The 11,630-nt window shown below is 43.9% G+C and overlaps 1 long non-coding RNA gene across 1 annotated transcript; it reads left to right on the top strand.

The window, feature by feature from the left end:
• The first annotated feature begins 1,842 nt into the window (after positions 1 to 1,842).
• On the top strand, positions 1,843 to 2,862 carry LOC139029228 (uncharacterized). Its single transcript, XR_011481513.1, has 3 exons — positions 1,843 to 1,893; positions 2,333 to 2,403; positions 2,774 to 2,862. It is a non-coding gene; the product is annotated as an uncharacterized lncRNA (long non-coding RNA).
• Positions 2,863 to 11,630: the final 8,768 nt, after the last annotated feature.

Below are 11,630 nucleotides of genomic sequence, written 5' to 3'. Positions count from 1 at the left end.
TGAGGACAGCGCCCAGCACATCAGCACAATCATTTTCAACCAGGGAGTTGCGACACGAAAGTCAGAAATAGCGATATAAAAAAATGCCTTACCTTTGAAGATCTTCTTCTGTTGGCACTCCAAAAGGTCTCAGTTACATTACAAATGGTCCTTTTGTTCGATAATGTCCTTCTTTATATCCATAAAAACTCAGTTTAGCTGGCGCGCTTCAGTCAATTATCCACTCGGTTTCCCTCCTTCAAAATGCATACAAAATGAATCCCAAACGTTACCAATAAACTTATCCAAACAAGTCAATGAACGTTTATAATCAATCCTTAGGTACCCTTATACGAAATAAACAATAACATTTAAGACGGAGAATCGTTATTGTCTTTACCGGAGAAAAATACAAAGAACGTGCTCTCAGTCATGCGCTTGGAAACACTACAGMCAAAATGGGAGCCACCTAGAAAAACTACAATTCCTGGCTTATTTTTCCAAAAACCAGCCTGAAACTCTTTCTAACGACTGTTGACGTCTAGTGGAAGCCCTAGGAACTGTAATCGGGCACGATTCCGCCCTATTATAAAAGTGCCAGCCATTGCAATAAGTGGTAGGATGAATATATTTTGGGGGGATGGTTTGTCCTCGGGGTTTCGCCTGCCATTTCAGTTCTGTTATACTCACAGACATTATTTTAACAGTTTTAGAAACTTCAGAGTGTTTTCTATCCAAATCTATGCATATCCTAGCTTCTGGGCCTGAGTAGCAGGCAGTTAACTTTGGGCAGGCTTTCATCCGGACGTCAAAATATGCCCCCTATCCCAAAGAAGTTAAAGGCAAGCAACATTTCAACACATTCTTTTCACATATCCTGTGTAGAAGTTTATTTATAAACTGGGTGGTGCCAGCCCTGAATGCTGATTGTCTGAAAGCCTTGGTATATCAAACCTAATACCACGGGTATGACAAAACATTTTATTTACTGCTCAAATTACGTTGGTAACCAGTTTATAATGGCAATAAGGCACCTCTGGGGTTTGTGATATTATACCACGGCTAAGGGCTGTGTCCAGGCACTCCACATTGCGTCATGCAAGAAACAGCCCTTAGCCGTGGTATATTGGCCATATACCACACCTCCTCGGGCCTTATTGCTTAGCTTAAATATACATGGCCACCTCTGCCAATTGGAAACTGTTGTCCACTTGTCTGTCCCATTTCCTTAATATGTTCTATTCCGCATTGGCAATCAACACCCATGCCCCCAGACTACAACCCTCCAACCCTCCTCCTGTTGCTGCCAAAGAACTGTTGCCCCCCCCCAGGAGACCAGCTACACCCTCATCCTCACCCAGGTTGAACCCCCGATATCCCCCACCGCCCAGGAGGCCAGATACACCCCCATGGGGCGGCAGGTAGCCTAGTGGTTAGAGTGTTGGGTCAGTAACCGAAAGGTTGCTAGATCGAATCCCTGAACTGACAAGGTAAAAATCTGTCGTTCTGCCCCTGTTAACCCACTGTTCCTAGGCCGTCATTGTATATAAGAATTTGCTCTTAACTGACTTGCCTAGTTAAATAAAGGTAAAATAAAAAAATCCTCAACCAGGTTGAACCCCCAATATCCCCACCGCCCAGCAGACAAGCTACACCCCCATCCTCAACCAAGTTGAACCCCCAATAATCCCCACCACCCAGGAGACCAGCTACACCCGGATCCCCATCCAGGTTGAACCCCCAATAACCCCCACCGCCCAGGAGACCAGCAACACCTAAACCGAACCAAACAAGAAGGGGAGAATGTCCTGTCACTCTGTCACCCTAAAAAAAAACTCCAACCCGCTGAGCATGACACAGTCAACCCCATCCAACCCCGACCAAGGAAGAGGAAATATGACTACATGCAAAAAGGTAAATCAGTATCTAACTTATATTGTTTATTCATAAATGTTAATTATGTCAATAACTTCAATTATGTTTTTAATACATTTATAAAACAATTCCAGTAATTGATGGTCCCCTACTTTTCAGGAGGCAGGCATACTGTACACTCTTAGAAAAAAGGGTTCCAAAAGGGTTTTTTCAGCTGTCCCTAAAGGAGTACCCTTTTTGGTTCTAGGTTCAACCCCTTTTGGTTCCAGGTAGAACTCTATTGGGTTCCATGTAGAACCCTTTGTCTACCCGGAACCAAAAAGGGTTCTCCTATCGTGACAGCCAAATTACCATTTCTAAGAGTTTAGTCTAAGGCTAGGCATAGATGTAAAATGAATAATGCAAATGACTGGCCCGCTAACTTTATTCATGTTCTGGTGGGTGGTGATGAAATAAATCCATGTATTTATTGTTTCAGAGTGTCCAGTGCATCCAGGGCAAAGATTTTTCCCTATTCTCAAAATTCTTGCCAATAGAACTTCAAAGGAGGTAAATCTGCAGTACATTGAAATTCTTGTGACTGTATTTACAACACCAATTGTAGTTAACTTGCCGTGCATAGACCTTGTAGTTAAATTGGCAATATGTAACTTTTTGGGTGGCCCTACCAAATTCACATAGAAATGTTAGTTACAGATCATCATTCTACTTGAAAGCAAGTCTAAGAAGCAGTAGATCTGTTCTACAGTGTGCGTTTTTTCTATGCTTCCCGTTCTTAAGTTTTGTTATTGAGTCTTTTACTTTGGTTTTGTACAACATCTTCAAACAGCTAATATTAGCTACCATGACATTGCGGAGCGATTTCTGCATAGTGCAGCTTTAAAATAAAACAGACATTTCTATCTGTTACATAGTAAAGGGTCAGGAGCAGAAAGTGAGGTGGAAGCCATGCTCTGGATGGTATGTTTACTTCAACTAATCTCCTAGAATGAATTGAGGATATACTGTACACTCAACACCATATGTATTTTGACATTGAAGCTAAAATGTACAATTTGACTCTAATATCCAGCATTTTGTATTTGAGATAAAATGTTTCATATGAGGCGATAGTAGACAAGGTCACACTTAGTCCCCCCAATTTCAAGAAGCCAAAAGTATTTGGACAAATTCACTTAAAGTGTATCAAAGTTATAGTACATGAAACCTTTTATTTGAAATACTAAATGCTGGACTATAGATCCACATTTCATATTTTAGCTTCACTCTCCAAATACATATGGTTTTGGCTGACCCTTGGTATTGGATGTTACAGTGCCTTGCAAAAGTAGTCATACCCCTTGGAAACACATTTGACAGTGATTACAGCTGTGAGTCTTCTTGGGTAAGTCTTTTAGAGCTTAACACACCAGGATTGTGCAATATTAGGCCATTATTCTATTCTTAATTCTTCAAGCTCTGTGTGGATTATGTATTAAACCACCTAGACACATCAAAGATACAGTCATCCTTCTGAACTGAGCTGCAGGAAATGCAACTGCTCAAGGGTGTTACCATGAGGCCATTGGTGATTTTACAGTTACAGGCTGTCATGGTAGAAAACTGAGGATGGATCAACATCATTGTAGTAACGCCAAAATAATTACTTAACCTTTCTAGGACACATGTTCCGCTAGCGGAACCCCCCCCTCCAACATTCCGCTGAAAAGGCAGCGCGCGCCTTTTCTAAATTCTAAAATATTTTTGGGAAATATTTAACTTTCACACATTAACAACTTTTTAACTTTCACACATATCCAATACAGAAAATGAAAGAGAAACATCTTGTGAATCCAGCCAACATGTCCGATTTTTTAAATGTTTTATAGGGAAAACACAACATATAGAATCACTAACCTTTGAACATCTTCATCAGATGACACTCATATGACATCATGTTACACAATACATTTATGTTTGTGTTCGATAATGTTCGATAATGTGCATATATATAGCCACAAATCTTGGTTTACATTGGCACCATGTTCAGAAATGCCTCCAAAATATCCAGAGTAATTACAGAGAGCTATGCAAAATAACAGAAATACTCATCATAACACTTTGATGAAAGATACATGTTTTACATATAATTAAAGATACACCGGTTCTTAATGCAACCGCTGTGTCAGATAAAAAAAAAAACTTTTGTAAAAAGCACACCACGCAATAATCTGAAACGGCGCTCAGAAATACACAAAATTTCTCCGCCATGTTGGAGTCAACAGAAATACGAAATGACATCATAAATATTCCCTTACCTTTGATTATCTTCATCAGAATGCAATGCCAGGAATCCTAGTTCCACAATAAATTGTTGTTTAGTTCGATAATGTCCGTTACTTATGTCCAATTAGCAACTTTAGCTAGCATGTGTAGTACACGTGTTCAAACGCTGGCGCAGGTGCAGGCAAACGTCGGACGAACACTTCAAAAAGTTATATTACAAGTCGAATAAACTGGTCAAACTTAGTAGAGAATCAATCTTTAGGATGTTGTTATCATATATATGCAATAACGTTCCAACCGGAGCATTTCTTCATGTTTGTATAAGTAATGGCACACATGGCCATTCCATGACTAGCGCGCATGACCAGGAATTCTGCCAGACCACTGACTCAAATAGCTCCCATCCGGCCCCACATCACACTAGAGGCTTCATTCCACGTTCTACTGACTGTTGACATCTAGTGGAAGGCGTAGGAAGTGCAAACAGATCCATATATTACAGGGAATTGAATAGGCGATGACTTTCACATCGACCCTTCTCAGAATTCTCACTTCCTGTTTGGAAGTTTGCCTGCCATATGAGTTCTGTTATACTCACAGACATAATTCAAACAGTTTTAGAAACTTCAGAGTGTTTTCTATCCAATAGTAATATGCATATATTATCATCTGGGACAGAGTAGGAGGGAGTTCACTATGGGCACCAATTCATCCAAAAGTGAAAATGCTGCCCCCTATCCCAAAGAAGTTAACCTCTCTTGGGTACGTGAGACGTTAGCATCCCACATCTTCAACAGCCGGTAAAACTGCTGGGCGCCAAATTCAAATACAGAAATACTCATTATAAAAATTCAGAAAACAAAACATATTTTACATAGGTTTAAAGATGAACTTCTTGTGAATCCAACCACGGTGTCAGATTTAAAAAATGCTTTACGGCGAAAGCATACCTTACGATTTTTTGAGAACATAGCCCACTAGACAAATCATTACAAACAGTAACCAGCCAAGTAGAACAGTTACACAAATCAGAAATAGAGATAAAATGAATCCCTTACCTTTGATGATCTTCATATGGTTGCACTCAGCAGACATTCATTTACTCAATAAATGTTCCTTTTGTTCGATAAAGTCTCTTTATATCCAAAATCCTCCGTTTTGCTTGCGCGTTTTCTTCAGTAATCCACAGGCTCAAACGCAGTCAAAACAGGAAGACAAAAAAATCCAAATTGTATCCGTAAAGTTCATAGAAACATGTCAAACGATGTTTATATACAATCCTCAGGTTGTTTTTAGCCTAAATAATCAATAATATTTCAACCGGACAATAACGTTGTCAATTTAAAAGGTAAACAAGAAACGCACTGTCTCGGTCTTCTGCATGAAAAAGCTCTGTGACATTTTACGGTCCGCTCATTCAGACTGCTCTTACTTCTTCATTTTTCAGAATATAAGCCTGAAACTATTTCTAAAGACTGTTGACATCTAGTGGAAGGCATAGAAACTGCAAATTGAGTCCTAAGTCAATGGATACCGTAATGGCATTGAATAGAAAACAACAAAAAAATAAAAAAAATACTTCCTGAATGGATTTTTCTCAGGTTTTCGCCTGCCAAATCAGTTCTGTTCTACTCACAGACACTATTTTAACAGTTTTGGAAACTTTAGAGTGTTTTTATATGCATATCATATCTTCTGGGCCCGAGAAGCAGGCAGTTTAATTTGGGCATGCATTTCATCCAAAATTCCGAATGCTGCCCCCTACCCTAGAGAAGTTAATACTCTATTCATTATTTAACCTTGTATTACTAAAATTTTGCATCATTAGAGTCCTATCAAAAAAACTCACCAATAACATATTACCATTCACATACTGTCAACACTCATTTAATGTACATCAACCCTCCTTATCAATGTCTTCGTCACTGTCACCCATCATAAGGTTTAGAAAATAAAACAAGCCAAACCATGCTTATTCTCTCCCACCTAGAAGGCAATGTTTACATGTAGTCTACCCTGACAATATTTCTCTATATTTTTTATACCAACCTCTGCTTCACACTCATTAAATGTCTAAATGTTAAGGTTAACCTGTAATGCGCCAAATGTAGAAAATACATCAGCCAATTCTTAATCAATCCAAACAATTCAAATTTGAAATTCTTACTTTCCAATTGACTAACTCTCCTTTGTTATCTTCACTAGTCTACATCTCTTCCCCTAAACTCAGAAAGCTCACTACAATCTCAACCATACTCTATCCGTCTTTCCGATAACGATCCTTTACTAAGTGAACCATTTTTCTTTCATTATAGTCAAAACAACATAACTATTGTTCACAGGGAGCCCACTTTAATGTAATATATCTTGTTTCGCTGGTTGTACTTTCCCATATCATGCCTTGTGACCCTGCTCTACCACATAGTTTACTAATGTGGCAATGTTTGGTATATGTGTTTCTTCGTCTTTTCATGCCAATAACAATTCCACTACATATTGAATTAACACAGAACCCCCAAATCTACACCCTTTAGCGATTGCTTGAATGTGGCGTGATACAAAGTTGAACTATTTTTAAACAGATTTTGTGCTCTTGACCATATATACTGCCAATTTTAATATGTTACCTAATATCCACTGTCCTTTGATTTTCACAAGGATTATTCAACCCCAAAATCCGCTAAGGAACAGGGTTGATCCAAGCTCTCTGATTCATAATGCATAATATTTTTCTTGCCACAAGGCAGTCAAGCACCCAAGCTAACTGGCTAAAGTTGGCGATCTAATTTAGCTAACGCTGCTTCCTGTTACGGTTGTCGTTGGGAGAAGGAGAAGAGGACCAAGGTGCAGCGTGGTAAGTGTTCATTTTAATGTTATAAAATAAACTGAACACTGAAAAGACAAAAAAAAACAACAGAGAGAACGAAACGAAACAGTTCTGTAAGGTAAACACACAAAACAGAAAACAACTACCCACAAACACAGGTGGGAACAGGCTACCTAAGTATGGTTCTCAATCAGAGACAGCGATAGACAGCTGCCTCTGATTGAGAACCACACACGGCCAAACACATAGAAATGCAAAACAAGGACAACATAGAACACCAGACATAGAATGCCCACCCAAACTCACGCCCTTACCAACCAAAATAGAGACATAAAAAGGATCTCTACGGTCAGGGCGTGATACTTCCAGACACAAACAAGAGAATACATCTTCGCTCTCCATTCTACTCACCAAGCAGAGTTGATAAGTTCTTTACATGTTTATAAAAAATGTTGGTGACTAACTGTGCTGCTGGCAATAATTCAAATTACGTTATTTCCCTGACGTTTACTGACACCGGCCATATTCAACCCGGCGTTGAACATTCATAAATTCATCAGTTATTCTGCACTCTGGTACATTCAAACCAGTGCTTTGAAATCCGAACAAATAGCCTGAGCGAATTTACCAAGTACCCCATTTAACAGTATCCATACTCAAATACTGCGGTTAGTGCGATTACTCTGATAGAACGCTAACATCAATATGCTGGTGTATTGAGCTAATAGTTCTTCTTTTACATCATTGTGCCAAGTCACATTTACATCCCTGAATTCTCTACGATTGGAATTTTCCTTTCAGTAGGGCCGAATTTTATCCATGATTAGATTTTATTCCCATATTTGAGCCGAATTGGTAGAATGCGCACGCGCTTCTTTCAGCGACTCCATGGCTTTATTAAAATACTCTAGCTCCATTTTACAGGGAGAAACGGGGCCATTTGTCTACATTTCAATAGTTATTATTCCCAAACCTTTCCCTTCTATAATACACACCTTCTATTAACCATTTTCCAAGGTAGCGCTACCCACTTCCCTGGATAATAATTAATTGGTCATAGCACTTAATAATACCTTGTATTAGAACCTATACTATAGTGTCTGCACATGTATTACTGGAGAATACGGATGACTTAATGCCTTATTCCAGTATTGTGCTGTAACGGCAGTCTAAGTCGTCCTCCTCCTCAGACGAGGAGAGGCGAGAAGGATCGGAGGACCAATGTGCAGCGTGGTAAGTTTCCATAATTTAATGACTAGACAAGAATACAAAAACAACAAACGTACTAACCGTCACAGTCCCGTGTGGCACAAAACACTGACACAGAGACAACTACCCACAAAATCCCCAACACAAAAACAAGCCACCTATATATGATTCTTCAATCAGGGACAACGATTGACAGCTGCCTTGATTTGAGAACATATTAGGCTGAACACAGAAACAGACAACTAGACACACAACATAGAATTCCCACCCAGCTCACGCTCTGACCAACACTAAAACAAGCACAACACATAAGAACTCTGGTCAGGACGTTACAGGACCCCCCTCCTGAGGTGCGGACTCCGAACGCACCCCTAAAACTCAAGAGGAGGGTCTGGGTGGGCATCTGTCCAAGGTGGCGGCTCCGCTCCGGACGAGGACACCACTCCACCATTGTCTTGTCCCCCTCCTTAGCGGCCTTTGAGTGGCGCCCCTCGCCCCCGACCCTGGTCTAGGAACCTTCACAAAGGTCCCCCTAGTAGAGGAGACAGCCTCAGTACAGAGAGGTATTTCAGTACAGAGAGGTATCTCAGGACAGAGAGGTATCTCAGGACAGAGAGGTATCTCAGGACAGAGAGGTAGCGCAGGACAGAGAGGTAGCTCAGGACAGAGGGGCAGCTCCGGACGGAAGGCAGCTCCGGACTTAGTGGCAGCTCGGACTGGTGGCAGCTCCGGAACTGAGTGGCAAGCTCCGGACAGTGGAGTGCCGGACTCGACGTGGGTGCAGCTCATTGACCTGAAGGGCAGCTCATGACTGAAGGGCAGCTCATGACTGGAGGGCGTCTCTGAGGCAGTCATGCACTGGAGGGCAGCTCATTGGACTAGGAGAGACTGGCGCGGCACGCTCCTGACTGGCGGGCAGCTCAATGACTTGGCAAGGGCGGCTCTGGCAGCTCTGAACTGGCTGGCGGCTCTGGCAGCTCCTGACTGGCTGGCGGCTCCTGGCGGCTCCTGAGTGGCTGGCGGCTCTGGCGGCTCCTTACTGGCTGGTGGGCTTCTGGCGGCGCCTGACGGCTGGCGGGCTATGGCGGCTCCGACTGGCTGGCGGCTCTGGTGGCTCCTGACTGAGTGAGGACGGTCCCTGATCTGCGGAGGTCGGCTCTAGCGGCTTCCTGACTGACGGGATGGCTCTTAGTGGCTCATGGCTGTACGGACGGCTTCTACGGCTCGGACTAGAACGGGGCGGCTCTGATGGCGCTGGGCAGACGGATGGCCTCAGATGGCGCTGGGCAGACGGAGTGCTCAGAATGGCGCTGGGCAGACAAAATGGCTCAGACGGCGCTGGGCAAGACGGGATGGCTCAGACGGCGCAGGGCAGACGTTGATGGCTCAGATGGCGCTTTGGGCAGGACGGGATGACTCTGACCTGCTGAGGCGCACAGTAGGCCTGGTGCGTGGTGCCGGAACTGGTGGTACCGGACTGGAGACACGCACCTCAAGGCTAGTGCGGGGAGCAGGAACAGTGCGTACAGGGCTCTGGAGACGCACAGGAGGCTTAGTGGGTGGTGCCGGAACTGGTGGTACTGGGCTGGAGACACGCACCACAGGGAGAGTGCGTGGAGGAGGAACAGGGCTCTGGAGACGCACTGGAAGCCTGGTGCGTGGTGTAGGCACTGATGGTACTGGGCTGGGGCGGGAAGGTGGCGCCGGATATACTGGACCGTGCAGGCGTACTGGCTCCCTTGAGCACCGAGCCTGCCCAACCTTACCTGGTTGAATGCTCCCGGTAGCCCGTCCAGTGCGGGGAGGTGGAATAACCCGCACTGGGCTGTGTTGGCGAACCGGGGACACCATTCGTAAGGCTGGTGCCATGTACACCGGCCCAAGGAGACGTACTGAAGGCCAGATACGTTGAGCCGGCTTCATGGCACCTGGCTCAATGCTCACTCTAGCCCGACCGATACGTGGAGCTGGAATGCACCCCACCGGGCTATACACACGTACAGGAGACACCGTGCGCTCTTCCGCGTAACACGGTGTCTGCCCGTACTCCCGCTCTCCACGGTAAGCATGGGAAGTGGGCGCAGGTCTCCTACCTGACTTCGCCACACTACCCTTTAGCCTCCCCCCAATAAATTCTTGGTGTTTCTTCTCGGGCTTCCTTGCTAGCCGCGTACCTTCATAACGCCGGTTCCCTTTCGCAGCTGCCTCTGCTCTCCTAGCTGCCTCCACCTGTTCCCATGGAAGGCGATCCCTTCCAGCCAGGATCTCCTCCCATGTGTAGCAACCTTTTCCATCCAACACATCCTCCCAAGTCCATTCCTCCTGGTCCCGCTGCTGCTGCTGCTGCCGCTGCTGCCCGTAGCTACGCTGCTTGGTCCGAGTTTGGTGGGTGGTTCTGTAACAGCAGTCTAAGTCGTCCTCCTCCTCAGACGAGGAGAGGCGAGAAGGATCGGAGGACCAATGTGCAGCGTGGTAAGTTTCCATAATTTAATGACATGAAAACTAGACAAGAATACAAAAACAACAAACGTACTAACCGTCACAGTCCCGTGTGGCACAAACACTGACACAGGAGACAACCACCCACAAAATCCCAACACAAAACAAGCCACCTATATATGATTCTCAATCAGGGACAACGATTGACAGCTGCCTCTGATTGAGAACCATATTAGGCTGAACACAGAAACAGACAAACTAGACATACAACATAGAATTCCCACCCAGCTCACATCCTGACCAACACTAAAACAAGCACAACACATAAGAACTCTGGTCAGGACGTTACATGTGCCTCAAGTATCACTATTATTTGTAACCCATATGACCAAAATGATTCACACTTGTCTTCCTATTTCCACATCATCTTTCTTTCATGTATTATCTTCCTTATCTGTTCTAACGCTACTGATATTCTTGTTTCTGGGTTTATTTGTCTGTTTATTCCTTTAGTTTCCTGTGATATTCATATTTATTCTTTGCTTCATATTTATTCTTGGGTTAAATTTGTTGCCTGATATGGTTCTCAATTAGGGCCAGGTGTTTGACGTTTCCTCTGATTGAGAACCATATTAAGGTAGGGAAAACAGTCCCGCGTGGTACATAAACAGACACGGACACAGGAACAATCACCCACAAACAAACAGTGAGAACAGCCTACCTTAATATGGTTCTCAATCAGAGGAAACGTCAAACACCTGCCCCTATTGAGAACCATATCAGGCAACACATTTAACCCCACCTAGAAACACATAACATAGACTACCCACCCAGCTAGTCTATGTTATGTGCGGCTCCTGCCAGCCAGCATGATCAGCCAGAGCCGCCAGCCTGCCATGAGCAGCCAGAGCGCGCCAGCCAGCCATGAGCAGCCAGAGCAGCCAGAGCCGCCAGCCAGCCATGAGCAGCTCACGTCCTGACCAACTAAACAAAGTTCAACAAAGAAAATAAGGTCAGGACGGTGACGATGATAAAA

This window comes from Salvelinus sp. IW2-2015, linkage group LG18 (genome assembly GCF_002910315.2).
Source record: "Salvelinus sp. IW2-2015 linkage group LG18, ASM291031v2, whole genome shotgun sequence".
In the NCBI taxonomy this organism is placed as follows: domain Eukaryota; kingdom Metazoa; phylum Chordata; class Actinopteri; order Salmoniformes; family Salmonidae; genus Salvelinus; species Salvelinus sp. IW2-2015.
The sequence above is the reverse complement of the archived record's forward strand: the minus strand, read 5'-3'. Positions and strand labels throughout refer to the sequence as shown.